Source organism: Sceloporus undulatus, chromosome 3, assembly GCF_019175285.1.
Source record: "Sceloporus undulatus isolate JIND9_A2432 ecotype Alabama chromosome 3, SceUnd_v1.1, whole genome shotgun sequence".
NCBI lineage: Eukaryota > Metazoa > Chordata > Lepidosauria > Squamata > Phrynosomatidae > Sceloporus > Sceloporus undulatus.
In genome coordinates this window covers 80,191,842-80,209,170 of record NC_056524.1, presented here as the reverse complement: position 1 = coordinate 80,209,170, position 17,329 = coordinate 80,191,842, and the positions used below count along the sequence as shown (strand labels likewise).

Below are 17,329 nucleotides of genomic sequence, written 5' to 3'. Positions count from 1 at the left end.
ATAAAGGCTGTTCAACAGTGGAACAAACTCCCTCGGAATGTAGTGGAGTCTCCTTCCTTGGAGGTCTTTAAGCAGAGGCTGGATGGCCATCTGTCAGGGATGCTTTGATTTGGATTTCTGCATGGCAGGGGGTTGGACTGGATGGCCCTTGTGATCTCTTCCAACTCTATGATTCTAGTTAAAAACAACAACAAAACTGAAACATGTTTCTGTGGTCTGAGTAAAATGTTCCTGTTTCCTTTTCCACATGAGCTGTTAGTCTTAATGCAGGCTTTGCTTTTGCTGTCCCATTTCCTGCATGGGTGTTTCAGATATTTATTGTTAGTCAGGGTGGTTAAATGTGTGGGCCATACTTCCTATTGTGTGTTGTACTTATCAGCAATGTGGTTTTAATTTAACGCTTTTTTGTGTACTACAGAAGATTGGCTATCTCATCCAAGGTTAAAAAATAGGACAAAGACCAATACCCTCATTTCTCTTGTCTCAGGGTAGTGGTGACTAGTTTTGCACTGAATGTCTAGGAACACCAGTCAAACAATGGTCAAGTATTTTAATGCACAAGCTTCATTAGGGCAAAAGACATAAGCCTGATACTTACACAAATTTCAAGAATTAGTTTAATTTTCACATAAAAAAAGTTAACTATTAAATTAATCTAATGCTTTACAATGTTAATTACGTTAAACCGAGTTCCGTTCCTATCCAATTAGTGAGTGATTCATAAATTTTTCACTGCTGCAGCATCATTTTTGCTACCATATTGCAGGACTAGAGAGCAAGCAACCCACATATCTGTTGCTAACAAACAGTACCACAGTAAAACAAAAGAAAATAAGTTTCCACTTCATGGAGTATTTCACCACAGAAAAATAACTGTTGCTCAGCTGATCGCAACAATGACCCTAGTTACACTATATAGGAACATTTATAAGCATGTTTTTATTGCCAGAAAAGTTTAAATTTGAAGAAGAAGCTATTCAATCACGAGTAGGGCCAGCATGGCGTACTAGTTTGAGCACTGGACTATGACTCTGGAAACCAGAGTTCAAATCCTGACTCAAGCAGAAAAACCCACTGGATGCTGTTGAGCAAGTCACACTCTCTCAACATCAGAGGGCAACAACGGTAAACCCTCTCTGAAGAAACTTGCAAAAATAAACCTATGATAGGTTTGCCCTAGGGTTGCCATAAGTAAAAAATGACTTGAAGGCATACAACAAAGGCAGAGATATACTGTATCTTTAATTATGTTTTAACTCAAATCATAGCTTAACTTAGCACCAGAATAAAGCTACCACTGGTGTCAACTGGGTTTCCAAGGAAGGGTTTTACCCAACCAGGCTGACACAGGAGTGAAGACCCTTTTCCATATCCTCTCACAGTATATTGCTGTCAGTACTACAGATCACAGCCTCTCCAGCAGACCTCTATCATCAGGTGTATATATGGTTTAGGAAACCATTATGAATCTAAAGCAAAGGTGTGAACTTTCAGAGGTCCAGAATACCCCCAGATGTTGGACAGCCCTAGGCTAAGGGGAAAAAATAACAGAGAGAGGCTCATTGTGGCTATTACAGGATGAGAAAACAAATGCCAATATATCTTCATTACCTAGACCTGTTTTAAGGCGGAAGGGCTGTTTTAAAAACTAAAGGTAACTTCATATCACTTCCAGTTTTGAAAAAGCAAATCAAGGTTGCACAAAACATGGCAAACTGATCTATACACCCTCCAGAGTAAGGTGACTTTGTAAGTCACAAAATATTTTTGTGTGGCAATGTCAGGTATGTGGGTTGTTGGAGACCACATTCGGGCCTACAGGCCACACAATGCTCACTCTTGGTCAGGGGGCTCTGTCCCAACCACTATTGTATACATGATTTCCAATGTGCCTAATGTCGTGTCTTTGCAGCAAGCAGGTATAACATTTATCTGAAAACTAAGTGTATACTTTGGTCAATCATATTCTCCAGATATAGTTCTAAATATGAATTTTCTATACCACATTACAATAATCATTAGCAGGGGTAGGCAACATTTTTGAGCCGGGGGCTGGGTTGCTGTCCCTCAGACAACTGGGGGGGCCGAAGTAAAAAAAAATAATTAAATAAAAAAATTAAAAAAAAATTATATAAATAGATAAACCAGCCCAAATGTAGGACAAAATTTTCAAATGGAGGACACTTTTTTTTTTAATGGAGTACACATGAATAAATTTGCTGATTTTTTTAAAAAATGTTAATATAAATGCATGTTTCTGAGGCTTCTATAGACAATTGCCCCCCCTTGCCTGCCGCTTGTCCCCCTTGCCCGCCGCTTCCCCCCTTACCCGCCTCCTCCTGATAGGCCAAAGGCCCCGGCGGCAATCAGTGGCAGGACCGGGCTGGGGCTGGTCCCAAGGCCTTGCCGGGCTGCATCCGGCCCGCGGGCTGCAGGTTGCCTACCCCTGATCATTAGGAAGACATGCAGCTGGTAACTGTTCTGCAACATGGTTTATTGGCCTAATGTTGTTTTATGGCAGGTACATGGTTCAGTCACTTCAAGGTCAGTAATGAAGGACACACACACACGTACTCTGAACGTTCAATCATTAAAGTCAGAAAATCTTTATAGGTGTGAGAAACTTCACTTGGCCCTTTGCATGCTTTCACCGTTCTGACTACTGACATTCTAACTAGGATCAATACTTACAGAGTAGCTAAGCAAGCTGTGCCTCAATAGCTGGCAATACCACTGTCTATGTATTACAGAGCATGCCCCCACATTGTTTGGGAAAGGGCACTATTTAAGAATTTAGCTAGAATTCAGTTAAACTGTGCCTAGTTAAAACATTTTTAAAAGGGCATTAGCTGAAGTAGTGTTATATTTGTTCAATTCAACTGAAAAAAATTCTAAATATGCCTAACATCAGAACTATGCTTCTTTCCAGACAAAGATTTGTTCCATATTTTTCTCTCGTTCATTTGATCTCCATGCAGAAAGTATTTCTGAGTATTAGAAAGATACACAGCATCTAAAAACAAGGAAGTCTTTAAAATCATTTTGGAATTTTTCAGGCAAGACTGTAATAGAATCTTCAAAAAGCACATCTACTTGCATACAGAAAAGATCCCTTAAAAATGCAAGCCATTAATCCTCTACAAATATAAGTCATGCAGAAGCAGAAATGGATAAAGGTCCACTCTCTCTAAGATAATGAGTAAAGCATCCATTAAATATTTTCCAGTAAGGCCACAACTCCAATCATGACCAGTTCTGATCTTGTATTTCCAGATGGGTTGTATTCAACTGCTATTTCACAATGCAAGTGGAGAAAATATCTCTGTGTGAATTGGTTCTTGCAGGTCATGAAGTTGGCAATATCAAGTAATGCAGGACAACAGCGTAGCTATAAGAAATGGCACTCATTCCAGAGTTCAAAGTGTGATTAGCATGTTTCCTACAATACTATGTTAAATGTGAAATCCATGTTTTTTTTTCTTTTGGAGACTAGCTGCTGTAGGCTGACCAGTGCCTCACTCAGGCTGCATCCAGACTGCAGAAATAATCAAGTCAAATACCACTTTAACTGCCATGGTTCAATATTATGGAAGCCTGGGAACAGTAGTTTGTTGTGCCAAACTCTCTAGCAGAGAAGATTAAATGCCTCATAAAACTAGAATTCCCAGAATTCCATAGCACTGAGTTAAAGTGATGTCAGACTGGGTTACCTCTGCAGTGTAACAGGCAGCACATCAGAAAACAGGGCACACTATGAAGAGAAGACCAGAAAGAGTCACTGCACCGGCCATTTTGGCTGTAAAGTAGGATTAAATTGCTTTAAATATACATAGAAGCTGTGTGGCACAAGCATCTCCTATTCTAGCTCCATCATATATAACACAGATATGGTGACTCAACATTTTCAAATTTCAGGTACACTGAATTAATCAAATTTACCTGTTTTTACAGACATCAAATTAGGGCAAACACATGTGCCTTTTAATCTTGAAATTCTTAGACCCAAATACCAAGCTATTGGGTCAATCAACCTAAAGTCTTGATATGAACAATTACTGTGGGCTTTGATTTTCAACAGGGGCACAGTTACTCAGAGAAACATTGTATTAATTGTTAGATAGGGCCTCACTTTGGGATCATGTGTATTTCACTTCTCATAACTGGAGAAAGGAAAGCATCCCAAAAAATAATAATACAAACTTGGTGAATCAACACAGCATGCCTAGCTTCTTGTTGTTGTTGTGTGCCTCCAAGTCACTTTTGACTTATGACGACCCTAAGGCAAACTATCATAGTGTTTTCTTGGCAGGTTTCATAAAGGGGGTTTATCATTGCCATCATCTGAGATTCAGAGAGTGTGACTAGCCCAAGGTCATTAAGTGGGTTTTTCTAACACTCGAACAGGGAAATGAAACCTGATCTCCAAAGTCATAGTCCAACACTCAAACTACTACTCCTCGCATGCCTAGTTTTCATTATTAAGGACACAAAGGTATAAAACCACACTTACTCCCAACTGGAATACCATGAAAAGGAAATAGGTTTAATTATATAACCAGATGTAAATAATTAGATCTGAATGTCTAACTCAAGATGAAGCAAATATAACCTAAAGGAAGGGCCAAAACAGATGGACCCGAGGGAGCGGCTTGATGCCGCCCCTTTGATTGCCAGATCGGGGCTGCAGCAACCACACATTGCAGCCCCGATTTGGCGTTTTGCTGACCCAAAAAGAAACAGAGGAAAGCTGCTCCTTTTTAAGCTGGCTCCTGTAGCGTGTGGCGCATAGATGCCAAGTCTCCAGAGTCCTGCAAAGCTGCCCACAATATGGTTGGGCAGGTGGATTCACAGCTGCTTCCTTCTGACTTGGAGGGGGTACCGTCTGAACGACATGCCTCCCAAGCCGCCAGGAATCCACCACAAAGGGGCAATCTGTTTCACCTCAAAGTCTGCAATTACTAGTACCTATCCCTAAAACAAAGGACATAGGTTAACAAACTACACTTTACTTCTAAGGTTTTGAATCTTAGTGACTAAATTAATAAACTATGATTAGTCCTAACGTTACATGATGTCTCTACTAATCCGAGCATTCTATAAAACTAAGAAGCAGAGTCCTCCCTCCAGTTCATCTGGTGTCATCCGGCCTTGGAGGGAGAGATGTAGGCAAGCTCCATTGGGCTGGGCCTGGACTAAGAAGCAGGGCCTTCCCTCCAGTCCATCTGCCATGGTCCAGGCCTCAAAGGGAGAGAAGAACTGCTGAACCCGATCCCCTTCCCCACTGCCATTCCCTTCTCCTTTTGTGTCATGTCTTTTCAGATTGTAAGCCTGAGGGCAGGGAATTGTCTAATTAACCATTTATAACCTGTTCTGAGTCTTTGTGGCTGAAGAACGGGGTATGAATACGCTAAATAAATAAATAAACAAATAAATAAATTCTATATAATCCAAGTCACAGGTATATGAAGACAAAATAATCTCAGGTGGTCATTTTGAGCATTCTTGCTCAGTTCTATTATCAAATACCAGAAATTAGAATGGGATCTGTTCTTACTCACCACCAAGTTTCCTCATTCTTCAGTTGCCTGTCCCTACTTCTTAAAGATGACCACAAATCCCATACGTTATTTGCATCGCATATCTGAAGCAACCATCAGAAGAAAAACTAAATTATGAGATTTATACAAGGCACAACATTTCCATGATCCACAGCACAAAATTAGCAAGTAACCTAGACGAAAGTATTCTAATGGATGGTTAAAGAGACTGCTATTAGTCTGTGATTGGCAAACACTTATGCTGAAAATGAAAAAGACCACAGAAGAAACAATATTAAAAATATAACAAAGAAATTTTTTGTTTAATAAAAAATCAGTTTAAGGTAGGAGACTGCACAGTTAATAGTTCTCTTACCCCCCCCCCCCCCCCCCCACACACATACTATTTTTGTGGGTCTGACTCCCTCCTCCAATTTCCCTGGACTTTTCTAGCAAAACCAGAACAGTAAATCATTTTTCCTGGAAGCCTCCACAAGTGGCAATTAAACTTTTCATTAGATCACAGGGCAGCCCTGCACCATTTAGCCTAAAACAATGCCTGTTTTTCATAACCAGCCACTTTTGGTTCTTTGCTTGGTACTGTGCAGTCCATGCAGCCCCCAGGTGCTCCCAGGGAAGAAAACTGACTCCCAGACAAATGAAGTTGCTTGAAGGAATGGTATGTCATAGAAGTCACAGAATTAAAGGCCTCATACAGACTGGCCAAAATAAATTTGCTTCAGGTCACTTTGGAGGTATGCTGTTTAAATGATGCATGTGTCCTATGAGTCCAGGAGCCACACCAAAGTCATGCTCCAGTCCTAAGGACTGGCGCGCAGCTTTAGTGCAGCTTCTGGACTCTTAGGACGCATTCATCATTTAACAGCATACCTCCAAAGTGACCTGAAGCAAATTTATTTTGGCCAGTCTGTATGGGGCCAAAAAGTTGGAAGAGACCAAAAGGTCCATCCAGTCCAACTCCCTGCCATGTAGGAACATACAATCAAAGCACTATTGGCTCTATTGTTTAAAAACCTCCAAAGGAGGAGACCACACACTCCAAGGCAGCGTGTTCAATTGTCCAACACGTCTTACTGTCAGGAAGTTCTTCCTAATGTTGAGGTGTAATCTTTTTTCCTGTAGTTTGAATCCATTGTTTTGTGTCCTAGTCTCTTGCAGAGCAGAAAACAAGCTTGCTCCATCCTCAATATGACATCCTTTCAAACGTTTCAACATGGCTATCATGTCACTTCTTAATCTTCTCTTCCCCAGGTTAAAGATACCCAGCTCCCTAAGCCATTCCTGATACGGCATGGTTTTCAGACCTTTCACCATTTTGGTCACCCTCCTCTGGAGACGCTTCAGCTTGTCAATATCCCTCTTGAACTGTCCAATTATTTGCTGCACTTCTGGCATATCCTAGGACAATAATGAGCTTCCATTTCAGTTTTCACATCAGAAATTGCACACAGGATATCATAGTCCCATCATAATACTGAAATTAATTTCAGTTTACAATATACATTTCTGATATGATTATCAGTGTTGATCACAGTTACAAGGTACAATGCCTGACTATAAGAAGAATTACATTTTGTGGTTCATTAGTTTAGTATCATATGAATTAATTATGCACATATTGATAAGGCCTAAAATAAAGTGCTGGCCAAAGCTAACATTGTTTGCACTGCTATGACTACACATGTAATTCTGATAGGACATGCTAATAAATAAATATATATTACGCAGAAAGAAAGAAAGATTTTTTTCTGAAAGAATACATCTGCATGATTTGCTACAGAGGCAGGTAAATATTAGCAAACCATGATGAGTCAGAGCATCTAGCAAAGCACTGTCCCTGAAAGCAATCAGGATGATACCCTGATGGAGTATCTACTGGTAGCCCTCCCCTTGCTGTATCTCCTACATCAAAGATAAAGAAGCAGGATGTTTCTTAATGTGGAAGATTCATACCCAGTTATGTGCAGTACCACTGAACCACTGACACTGAATATTATTGTTCATGTGTAATTACAGTATGCAATACCACTGAAGCAACTGAAATACAGTAATTAAAAAGTTCCCATACCTAGGATCTAAATGGTGACTGCAGCTAAGAAATCCAAAGAACACTAGGAGTGATAAGGGCTGCTAGAAAAGAGTAAAGGTATACAACTGAGCTCGAAAGTCAGAATTGCCTAAGCCATAATATTCCCCATCACCATACACAGATGTGAGAGCTGGACAGTGAAGAAGGCAGATAAAAATCAATTGATTTGAGATATGGTGCTAGAGAAGAGTGCTGAGGATATTGTGGACAGCCAAAATATCAAACAAATGGGTCCCTGAACACAGTTCAAGTATGAACTCTTCCTTGGAAGCCAATGACAAAACTGAGGCTATCCGACTTTGGTCACATCATGAGAAGGCATGGCTCACCAGAAAAGATGATAATGTTAGGAAGACCACACATCAGATTGACAGATTCAATCAGGGAGGTCACAGGCATGAATCTACTAGACTGAAGCAGAGGATTGAAGAAGGGGTGAGGGGTGGGAGATAGGAAATCTCTTATCCACAGGGTCACCAGAAGTCAGGGCCAACTTGAGGGTAGTTAACAACAAGAACAATCACTGACAGCCCTACTGAATCTACACAGTTCTTTTTAAAACCACATGCTCCTAGTAATTGTTCAACTAATTTTTTAAAAAAAGATAAATATAACCTGGGCTAACAGGCTCTTTTCTCCAAGTAGTCCTTCTGCTGTAAGGAGTTCACATACTCTACTCAACACTGTATCACCAAGAAAAGGCATTTTCCTCAGCAGCATGGCTGTGTTAATATCAGCGTCACCTACAATACAATACCCATCCTTGACAGGCAACAGGTAATGCAACACTGTTCTTCTCTTGCTTGTCTCGGCTATTACTCTGTAATATTTTTATCAGCAATGTACTTCTTAACCAGCTGAACATATTTACACACTGGATCACTGCAGTGGCAAAGCCCTCTGACACAACAGTACCTCAACTAGTCAGCTGTAGCTCTCAAGTATTTTCTCCGGATTACCAGGCACAGCAGAATTACAGAAGTTTGAATGTTTTCTTACTCCTATCGCTAACAACTAGGATAGGCGTGTGCATGCACAGGTGTCTGCAGGCAGGCGGGGTACATATTTTTTGTTGACACCAGTATTAAAAAAACAGAACAAATTAAGAAACAAATACAAAACAGACGAGAATCCTTCCTCCTGCCTTCTCTGTGCTGCAACAATCCCTGATATTTCATTAGCCTTTTAATCTGTGGTGAAATACCAACTCCCACTGCATCAAATCTACTCTGCCATCTTCAGTTATGAGAAAAGAGAGTATATCACAGTAGCACCAAGAAAAACACCTGTGCTTTTTAATCACCTGCACATGTCCTGTTTTGAACAGTTATTGCTCTCCAGTGTACACATAATGCCATACATCATAGTATATTGTACATCATAACAGGAACAATCCAAAATTCAGCAAGACGTCTCAGCAAATTGGCAAGGCCCTGCTACCACTCAATATTTTTTCTATTTCCAAAGCTGCCAAAACCAAAGCAGCAGCATCATACTGCAGTCATCAGGCAGACAAGACATGCCAAAGAAAACAGCAACTATTACACATCGCTTACTTACAAGAACAACAAGGCGATAATTGTGCACTACCCACATCCCTGTTATACAAATACAGGTGTGGGTGTGGCATATCCAAGCAACCCAAAAGCAACCTCTGAGCCAGGCAGAAAGTTTCACTGCACGTGTAGGAGTACAGAAACGTTCACACCCATCACATCATTTAAAAGCTTTCCCTCTGTCTCTACCATAACAGTTCAAAAGTGCTGAAAACTTTATCTGCTTTAAAAAGAGTATTTTAAAAAAATCCAACCAAAACAGGCTAAAATTTGATGTGCAAACTCACAAGTAAGTGGATGCTGAATTGCTGACAAGACACTCAATCCTTACTCATCACCCACCCTCAACTACAGGCCTCAAGTGGAGGCTCTCCATCCCTCAGCACTGAGTCCAACCTTTTCTCTGCCAAGAGACCACCTTATTTACAGAGCCAGGCTACTTTCCCAAAAGGAGATTAACAAGTCAAATAAATGTGAGGAAGGGCAATAATGTTTATTATTGTTACGTTTTTTGTTTTGTGAGTGTGCCTAGTTTATAGTACAGATGCAATTTTCAACACACATACGTGAAAAGGTGCATCAGGATTCATTCTACTTTAATGCTCACTTCTGTATGTTTTTAATTGTGTTGTTCTTTTCATTTGTGTCCCAATTTGTGGCGAGGGAGCAGGATATAATTGTAGATAACAGTAATAGAGACCACCAGATTGGTGTAGTGGTTTGAGCTTTGAACTGGGACTCTTGATACCAGGGTTTGAATCCTGGAACCACCATGGAAAGCCCATGGTGACCTTAAGTAAGTCATACTCTCTCAGCCTCAGAAGATGGCAAGGGCAAACCCCCTGTGAAGAAACTTGCCAAGAAAATCCCATGAGTGGTTCGCCTTAGGGTTGACTTCAGCAAATAACTTGAAGGCACACAACAATAACACAGTAATAGCAGTAGTAGTAACAACAATCTTCCCCTCCTCCATGCAAGATTTTCATGCACATTGTAATCTTTCCACAACAGCAGAAAAAGGACACACACAATTAAACTCCACTTCATTTATAAGCTGTATGTGGGTGTTGCATAGTTCATACCTACATTTACAGTTATCAACACAAACACACATTCATATGACAAGGTGCATCAGCATTAATTCTACTTTAAGGCCCACTTTTGCATGTTATTAATTGGTCTTTTCATTTGTAAGCCTCTTTGTGTCCCAGTTTTGGGAGGGAGAGGCGGAACAGGATATAAATAAATTCACTGATAACAGTAACAATAACAATTATTATTATTATTATTTAGGTCTGGACTCAAAATAGCAATAATAATAGTAGTAATATTAGTGGTGATGATGATGATGATATTCATAGTTTATTTAGGTCTAGACCTGTAACCATAATAATAACAACAGTAATTGTAGTAGTAGTAATGGTTTATTTAGGTCTGGACTTGAAATAGCAATAATAATGATAATGATGACACTACTTTATTTAGGTCCAGAGCTGTAACCATAATAATCACAATGGCAATAATAATAATAATAATAATAATAATAATAATTTATTTAGGTCTGGAGCTTTAACAACAACAACAACAACAGTAATAATAATCATTGCAATAGGAATGGTAGTGCTGCTGCTGCTGCTGCTAACAACAAAACAACAATAATAGTTTGGGTCTGGAGCTGTAACAGTAATAATAACAGCAATAATGATAATAATAATAACACACAAGAGTTCCCTGCATATTTGCAACCTTTTGCACAACACCAAAAAGGGACACACACACAAATACACACCCCACAATTAAGCCCTCCTTTCAGAGACAGAAGTCACTCTTCTCCCTACTGTTACTGCTAATATAACAATAGTAATACAACAATAGTCATATGCCCCCCTTCTCTCTCTCTCCCCTGGGCCTGCCCTGTGTGACCCACAACAACAACCACAACCACAGCAGCCCCAGCGAGAGAGGCCCTCTTTCCCTCCCTGCTTGCCTGCCTTCTCTCACCGCTGGCCGGAGGGGGCCCGGTCCCAGGAGGAGGCAGCCCATCTTCCCTGGCGGGGCTCGGGGAGAGGGCCCCCTTCCTTCCTTCCCTTCTGAGGCGGACGGAGGAGGGGAAGGGAAGGGAAGAGGCGGCCCGGCGCGCGGGAGGCGGCCGGGAAGCGTTTCCGGGATCCAGCAGGAGACTCCCGCAGAAGAACCAGCACCAAGGCCCGCCCCTTCCCCGCCCCCTTCTCCTCCTACAAAATGGAGGCCTCGCCCAGCAGCCTCGACTTCCGGTCCAGGCAGGGCCGCCGCGCCACCCCCTTTTTTTTGACACCGCTTTCCCTGCCCCTGGGGATCCTGGGAAGTGTAGTTTTTGTGAATGTGGTCGAAACGAAAAGGGGTTTGGCGTTTTCGGGGGGGGGAGAGAGAGAGAGAGTCGGCACTACAAGTCCCGTCAGGCTGTGAGGTACCCGGATGTTTGCATGCCCCTCCTCTCTCTGGGCCAGTTGCATAAACTTAAACTCCATGGCAGTGGAGGGGAAGGAGGCTGGCAGAGCTCAGCTGTTGCGGGGAAAGTACACAAACACACACACCCCTTGCCTCGTTCTTCCTTTAGTCTCAATGGGGCTCCCCGCCTGTGGTTTGTATATGTGACACACACACTTGTCCCTCCAGATATATTCGCTAAGGTTAGGGGCACAAGACCCCAGCGAATCTGGGAAAACCGGAAATAGCAAAACCACCATGTTTTACCTGGGAGTATGCCTCTCTAGGAATCTCTGGGTGCTCCAGTGCAACTCTATGGTCAACAGCTGCCAAACACTCACCATAGAACTGCACTGGAGGAGCCACAAAGGCCTAGTAGAGTGTTCTCTCTAGGAATCTCTAGGTCCTTCGAGGCAACTTTTCATTAAAGTTGACCATAGAGTTGCACTGGAGGGCCTACATATTCCTAGAGAGAACATGTTAATCAAATCCATTAATAATCAAAGCCACAAATATGGATGAGTGTGTGTGTCTATAAATTTTGAAATGCATCTGAGGAAGTGGACTAAACCCTAGGAAAGCTCATGCTGCCAATTTCCTTCAGTCACGTCTCAAAGGTGCTGCAACTAGATCTCTCTACGTACTAAATTTCTTTCAGGCATACATGCCTTGCTTATTTAGTTGTTGTACTGCATTCTCCCGGTGGGAGGGGCTTCCATATATATATATATATATATATATATATATATATATATATATATAATCTTCCTTATTTAGCTGTAGCTATTATACTGCATTCTACTGGTGGAAGAGCTGTATGTCTGTAAATGTATGTGTATGCGCATACACACACACACACACACACACACAGCCCTTCCACCAGTAAAATGCAGTACAGTATAATTGTGTGTGTATATATATATGAAAGACATGTATAATTGAAAGATAGATATATATGCATTCTACTGATGGAAGGGGCTATATGCATGTATATGTATATATATGTGTATATATATACAACTGTGTGTATGTGCTTATGTATGTGTGTGTTATGTGTGTGTAGCCCTTTCACCAGTAAAATGTAGTATAATGTATCTATATAAGGAAGACATGTATACATGAATATACCACACACACACACACACATGTTACACATGTCTTTCTTATTTAGCTGGACCTATTATACTACATTGTACTGGTGGAAGGGCTCTGTGTGTTTGTGTGTGTGGTCCTTCCACCAGTAAAATGCAGTATAATAATAGATATATAAATAAAGATATAGGTATTTTTTTTCAGTTATACATTTCTGCTTCATTTAGCTGTGGCCATTCTACTACATCCTAGTGGTAAAAGATCTGTTCAACCAGCAATCCTATCAGTTTGTATTATAGAAAGCAAAGAATAAAAGCCTCTCTGAGAGTGCAGAAATAATGCAGTTTTACAGCATTTTAAGTGCTGCAGTTCTATTGTGTGAAATCCTGGACTTTACGGTTTTACAAGGTCCTCAGCCTTCTCTGTCAAAGAGTACCAATGCCTCACAAAGCTACAAACCCCAGGAGCCATGTAGGATGGAGCCATGGCAGTTAAAATGTGTCAAACTGCATTATTTCTTAAGTGTGGATGCTCCCTAAGGCTTCTTTTCAGGCAAAGTCTATGCAGTCTCTACAAGTTTCTCTCCTGCTTCCCTTCTCTGTTCATAATGTTCTTAAAGAAGCTGCTAAGGAACACTTTTCTTTCCTTGATGAATTTTTATTTCCTTAATCCCAGAAGAGACTGTTATGTTTTTGATAATATCTGAGCCACAGAAACAGCCTCTGGCACATTGTGGCCATTTACAGGAGCAGGTGGTATGGGTTGCAATAGTGCCAATATGGCTGAATGTACAGGTTATGCCTCTTTGTTTCTGTTAACAATAGTATGCCAATTACATAGGGTTTAGTATCAAATATTATCAGCCCTGTTGACACATTTAGCACAATGGTCTTTTCTACTCCACCCAGTTTTTTTTTTTTTTTTTTACTTGCAGTGTGCATCCAGGGTTTTAAAAGTTTTGGGTACTTTGTATATATGAGCTTAAAATTGGAGGGTGGGAAAAAGCTAGGTTACACTGTTCCAATGGTGCTTTCTGAGCCCAACATACTCTCCATCCTTGTGCTTGCTTGCTGAAAATTGTTAGGAGCCACATGGTAGGAATAAGTAAGACACTATGGTCATCCCATATTATGGCTTTGTGTGGCTGAATTTTTCTTTTATCAGATAGCCAACAGGGGGAGAGCACTGTGATTACAGAATATGGAGAAACGTTTTCTGATTGGTGCGGGGAGAGGTCAGACAAAAATGTGTTGTATCATTGTATTTTTAACTTACTATGTTCAGAATGGTATCATACAGAAAATGAGATGAGACTACATCCCGAAGAAGGAGTGCGGATAACATACTCTGTGTGTGTGTTCACACGTGTGTCTCCAAGTGTCCTGTTGACCTACGGCTACCTCATTAACTTAATAGGGTTTTCTCAAGCAAGAAATACTCAGAGGTGGTTTTGCTAGTCCCTTCCTCTCATAGCTTACAGCACTAAGTAATTCCTTGACAGTCTCTTGTCCAGGTAGTTTAAAGTGGGTGATGAGAAGTAGTCCCTTGGTATCTGCTGGGGTTTGGTTCTAGGACTCTCTGTGGATTCCAAAATCCTTGGATGCTCAAGTCCCCTTATATACAATGGCACAGTGAAACTGTGTCCCTTATATAAAACAGCAAAATCACGGTATGTTTCCTGGAATTTATATCTTTTTAAAAAATATTTTTGGGGATGGTTAAATCGATGGAAAAAGAATCTGTGGATGTGAATGGCTGGCTGTAGTTTAATATTTTCTGTATCTTGGCTGAGCCAATCAAAATAAAGACTGAAGTAAAAAATAATCTGAAGGCTAAGGCTTGGAAAGGTAGCTATGAGGGAACTAGATAAGATCCCCAAATGTAAAGGGAGATCTGTACATAACTACAATGGGGTGAGAGAAGCAATATTGGCACTATGTCATGGAACTATTCTTTAACCCTCCCTCCCACTAGGCCCAATAGGGTGAGGCCCTGTCTCTGCTATTCACAATGGGGTGGGGAGAATCTCCCATTGAAGTAATTTCCCATTATGAATAGAAGGCATGAAGGTAGTGTGACTTCATTTGAGATGACAATGGATGGGAAAAGTTTTATCTGCACACTACAGGCCATATCCATCTTTTTTGCCTGGTACAGCCGTTCGTTGACAGAAAATAAGCCATGTAAGTCCAAACCACATGACAAACAGACCACTTAGTTTAGTCCTCGCTTCTCTGCTTCTAAAGATGAATAAAGTTAATGAGGAAACATCTACAATGCCATGTCCCATTGTCTCCAGAGTCTGGTATGTTTGCTTCTTTCTTGATTTGTGGTGCTTTCCCATATTCCCCTGATTTTATCATCTGCTTATTATTTGCACATATATTTTGCAGTACTGACAGGCATCTTATTTTTCTGTCTGTCTTTTTTCTTGCCTAGAATAACATGGCAGTTTAAAGTTTATATATTCATTACTTAGTGTCAATTTAATGCTACATAATCATCATTTAGTAATTCTATCTGGACACTCAAAATTTTACTTACCGTAGTCTCAGGAATGGGGCTATCTGAATAGCTCCACGTTTTGGATTGTGCACATTACAGTGTTTCATGCTGCTTCCATGTGAATTGCAAACACCTGTAGAAATCCTATGCAGTAGTCCTCCACTCTGCAGATGCTTGTGTCAGATGGTATGGTCAGCGTGTAGTGGATGCATTGGCAGGTCTTGGTTAGGCAGTGTGGCCCCACATTCATGAGGTTAGGTAAGTAAAATTTTGACTGTCCTGGGCAGACTAGTACTATCCTTATACATACTTTCATCTCCTTCATAAGTGTTGAAATAGCACACCTTTCTTTCATGTTTACTTTTAGTTGTGTTTTTCTGCATGAGCAACAAACACATACAAATATTTCCCAATGTATTCACTGTGGAAAGTAAATGTTTTTATTGTTAAAGTGAATGTAGTTTACTCTGCCTTCCCAATCCCCATTTTATTAATTGAATCACACCAAAATATAGGGAAAGCTTTGAGAGCTTCATTTCAGCATTTGCATCACAGCTTTGGCCTTTTTACATACCTCTTCTCCTACTTTGCCCTCTGAAATATGCACATCATTCTATTTGGACAAGTATTATGGTTCAGTGAAATTATGCTTCTGTAAAATAGAAAATAACATCACCCAGAGAGAAAAACTTCAGCTGTCGCTACACTAGCTGTTAGTCATTCACGGTTGGATTTTGACTAATTAATCAAATGTGCATATTCATAAACCATTTTTCATTCTCCTTAAACAAGTCATAATATTGAGTGAACACACACGGTACTGTGTCTGTATTGTGAAATGAAGTGTCTTTTGTATTTGCATCTTCTATTCTTTTTCCTGAGCAGCTGGTATTCAGTCTCTGAATGTAAAAGCTGTAGTGCTTATTATAAAGTCGAACATCACACAAAAGGTCCAGCTGGTACCACATTTGTTCCCAGCAGTGGCCAAACAGAGAAAACTGCCCTCCCAATTTTTCTCCTTTCTACCATGTCTTAAAAAGTGGCATTCAGTACTTGTGGCATTCCAGTGTCCACCTACAGTGATGAACAAATTGAATGATACAGCAGTCCTTTTAAAAGCAGCAAAGATAGAGAAAGTTTCTCAGTAAATATTTTGTGGATCCCTTAGTTAAGATTAAATAATAAATAAGTCTATAGAAAATAAGATACTGTATACACTCAATTCTGTCTCTGCTGAATGTATCCAACTAAATCCATCATTGAAAGGAAGACTGTGGAAGACAGAGGATCATGGTTTTCAGCAATCCCCTTTCCCCTTCAAATCTTCTCTGAAGTACCCTAGCGCTCAGTATCAGATTTGGGAGAGCCAGAAAATATATAAATAAAACAAATAAGTACACAGAAATCAATGGGGATAAATGGATATTGCTGAAAATGACAGTCCTTTTTCTGTCAATGAAAGTGCCCCATCAGCACCATGGTTGTAGCAGAGCCAGGACTTGCAGGACTGAAGTACTGGGACTTCCTTATTTACATGAATGGTGATGCCCCCCCTTTTTTTTTTTACAAAGACCATGGTGCCTTAATGGTCCTCACACATGAATACCACCTTTGCTCCAGCTGTGGGTAGCATGCATGTGTGTGAGCTGGATTGCCAGCTCTCAGGGCATCAGCTGAGGTTTTAGGAAACTGCTGTGCTTTCCTGGCTCTCCAGATGAGATAAACTTCAGGATGAGCAGTACTAAAGGAGAAGAAAGTTTGATTTATGTATGTAGTGTGGCTTTGAAGTCTGAGCTCCATCCATTGCCTTCTTTGCTTGCATATATCTCAGAGTTTGGGGAAGGGGAGGTTACTGACCTGGCAAAACTAGTGTGAACTATCCATCCTTCTCCAACATTTTTTTTTTGCTTTGTTGTGTGCTTTCAAGTCATTTTTTATTTAGGTGGCCCTACCATAGGGTTGCCATAAGTCAGGACCTCCAAACCAGGACACATGTAGGACAAATGTAGGACAATATTTTCAAATGGAGGACACGTGAAAAAAATTGATGATTTTTTAAAAAA

The 17,329-nt window shown here is 40.6% G+C and overlaps 1 protein-coding gene across 3 annotated transcripts in view; it reads right to left on the bottom strand.

Annotated features, from left to right (window-relative positions):
- The window catches only part of TAB3 (TGF-beta activated kinase 1 (MAP3K7) binding protein 3), a 35,066-nt gene extending 23,677 nt beyond the window's left edge, over positions 1–11,389 (bottom strand). For 2 of the 3 annotated variants that reach the window (XM_042457240.1, XM_042457242.1), the window contains exon 1: positions 11,205–11,388. The gene's annotated coding sequence lies outside the window, so the exon portion shown is untranslated. Of the gene's footprint in view, positions 1–5,558; positions 5,642–11,204 lie in introns of all 3 variants that reach the window. The other variant, XM_042457241.1, reaches the window with a different exon arrangement.
- Between the last annotated feature and the right edge of the window lie 5,940 nt (positions 11,390–17,329).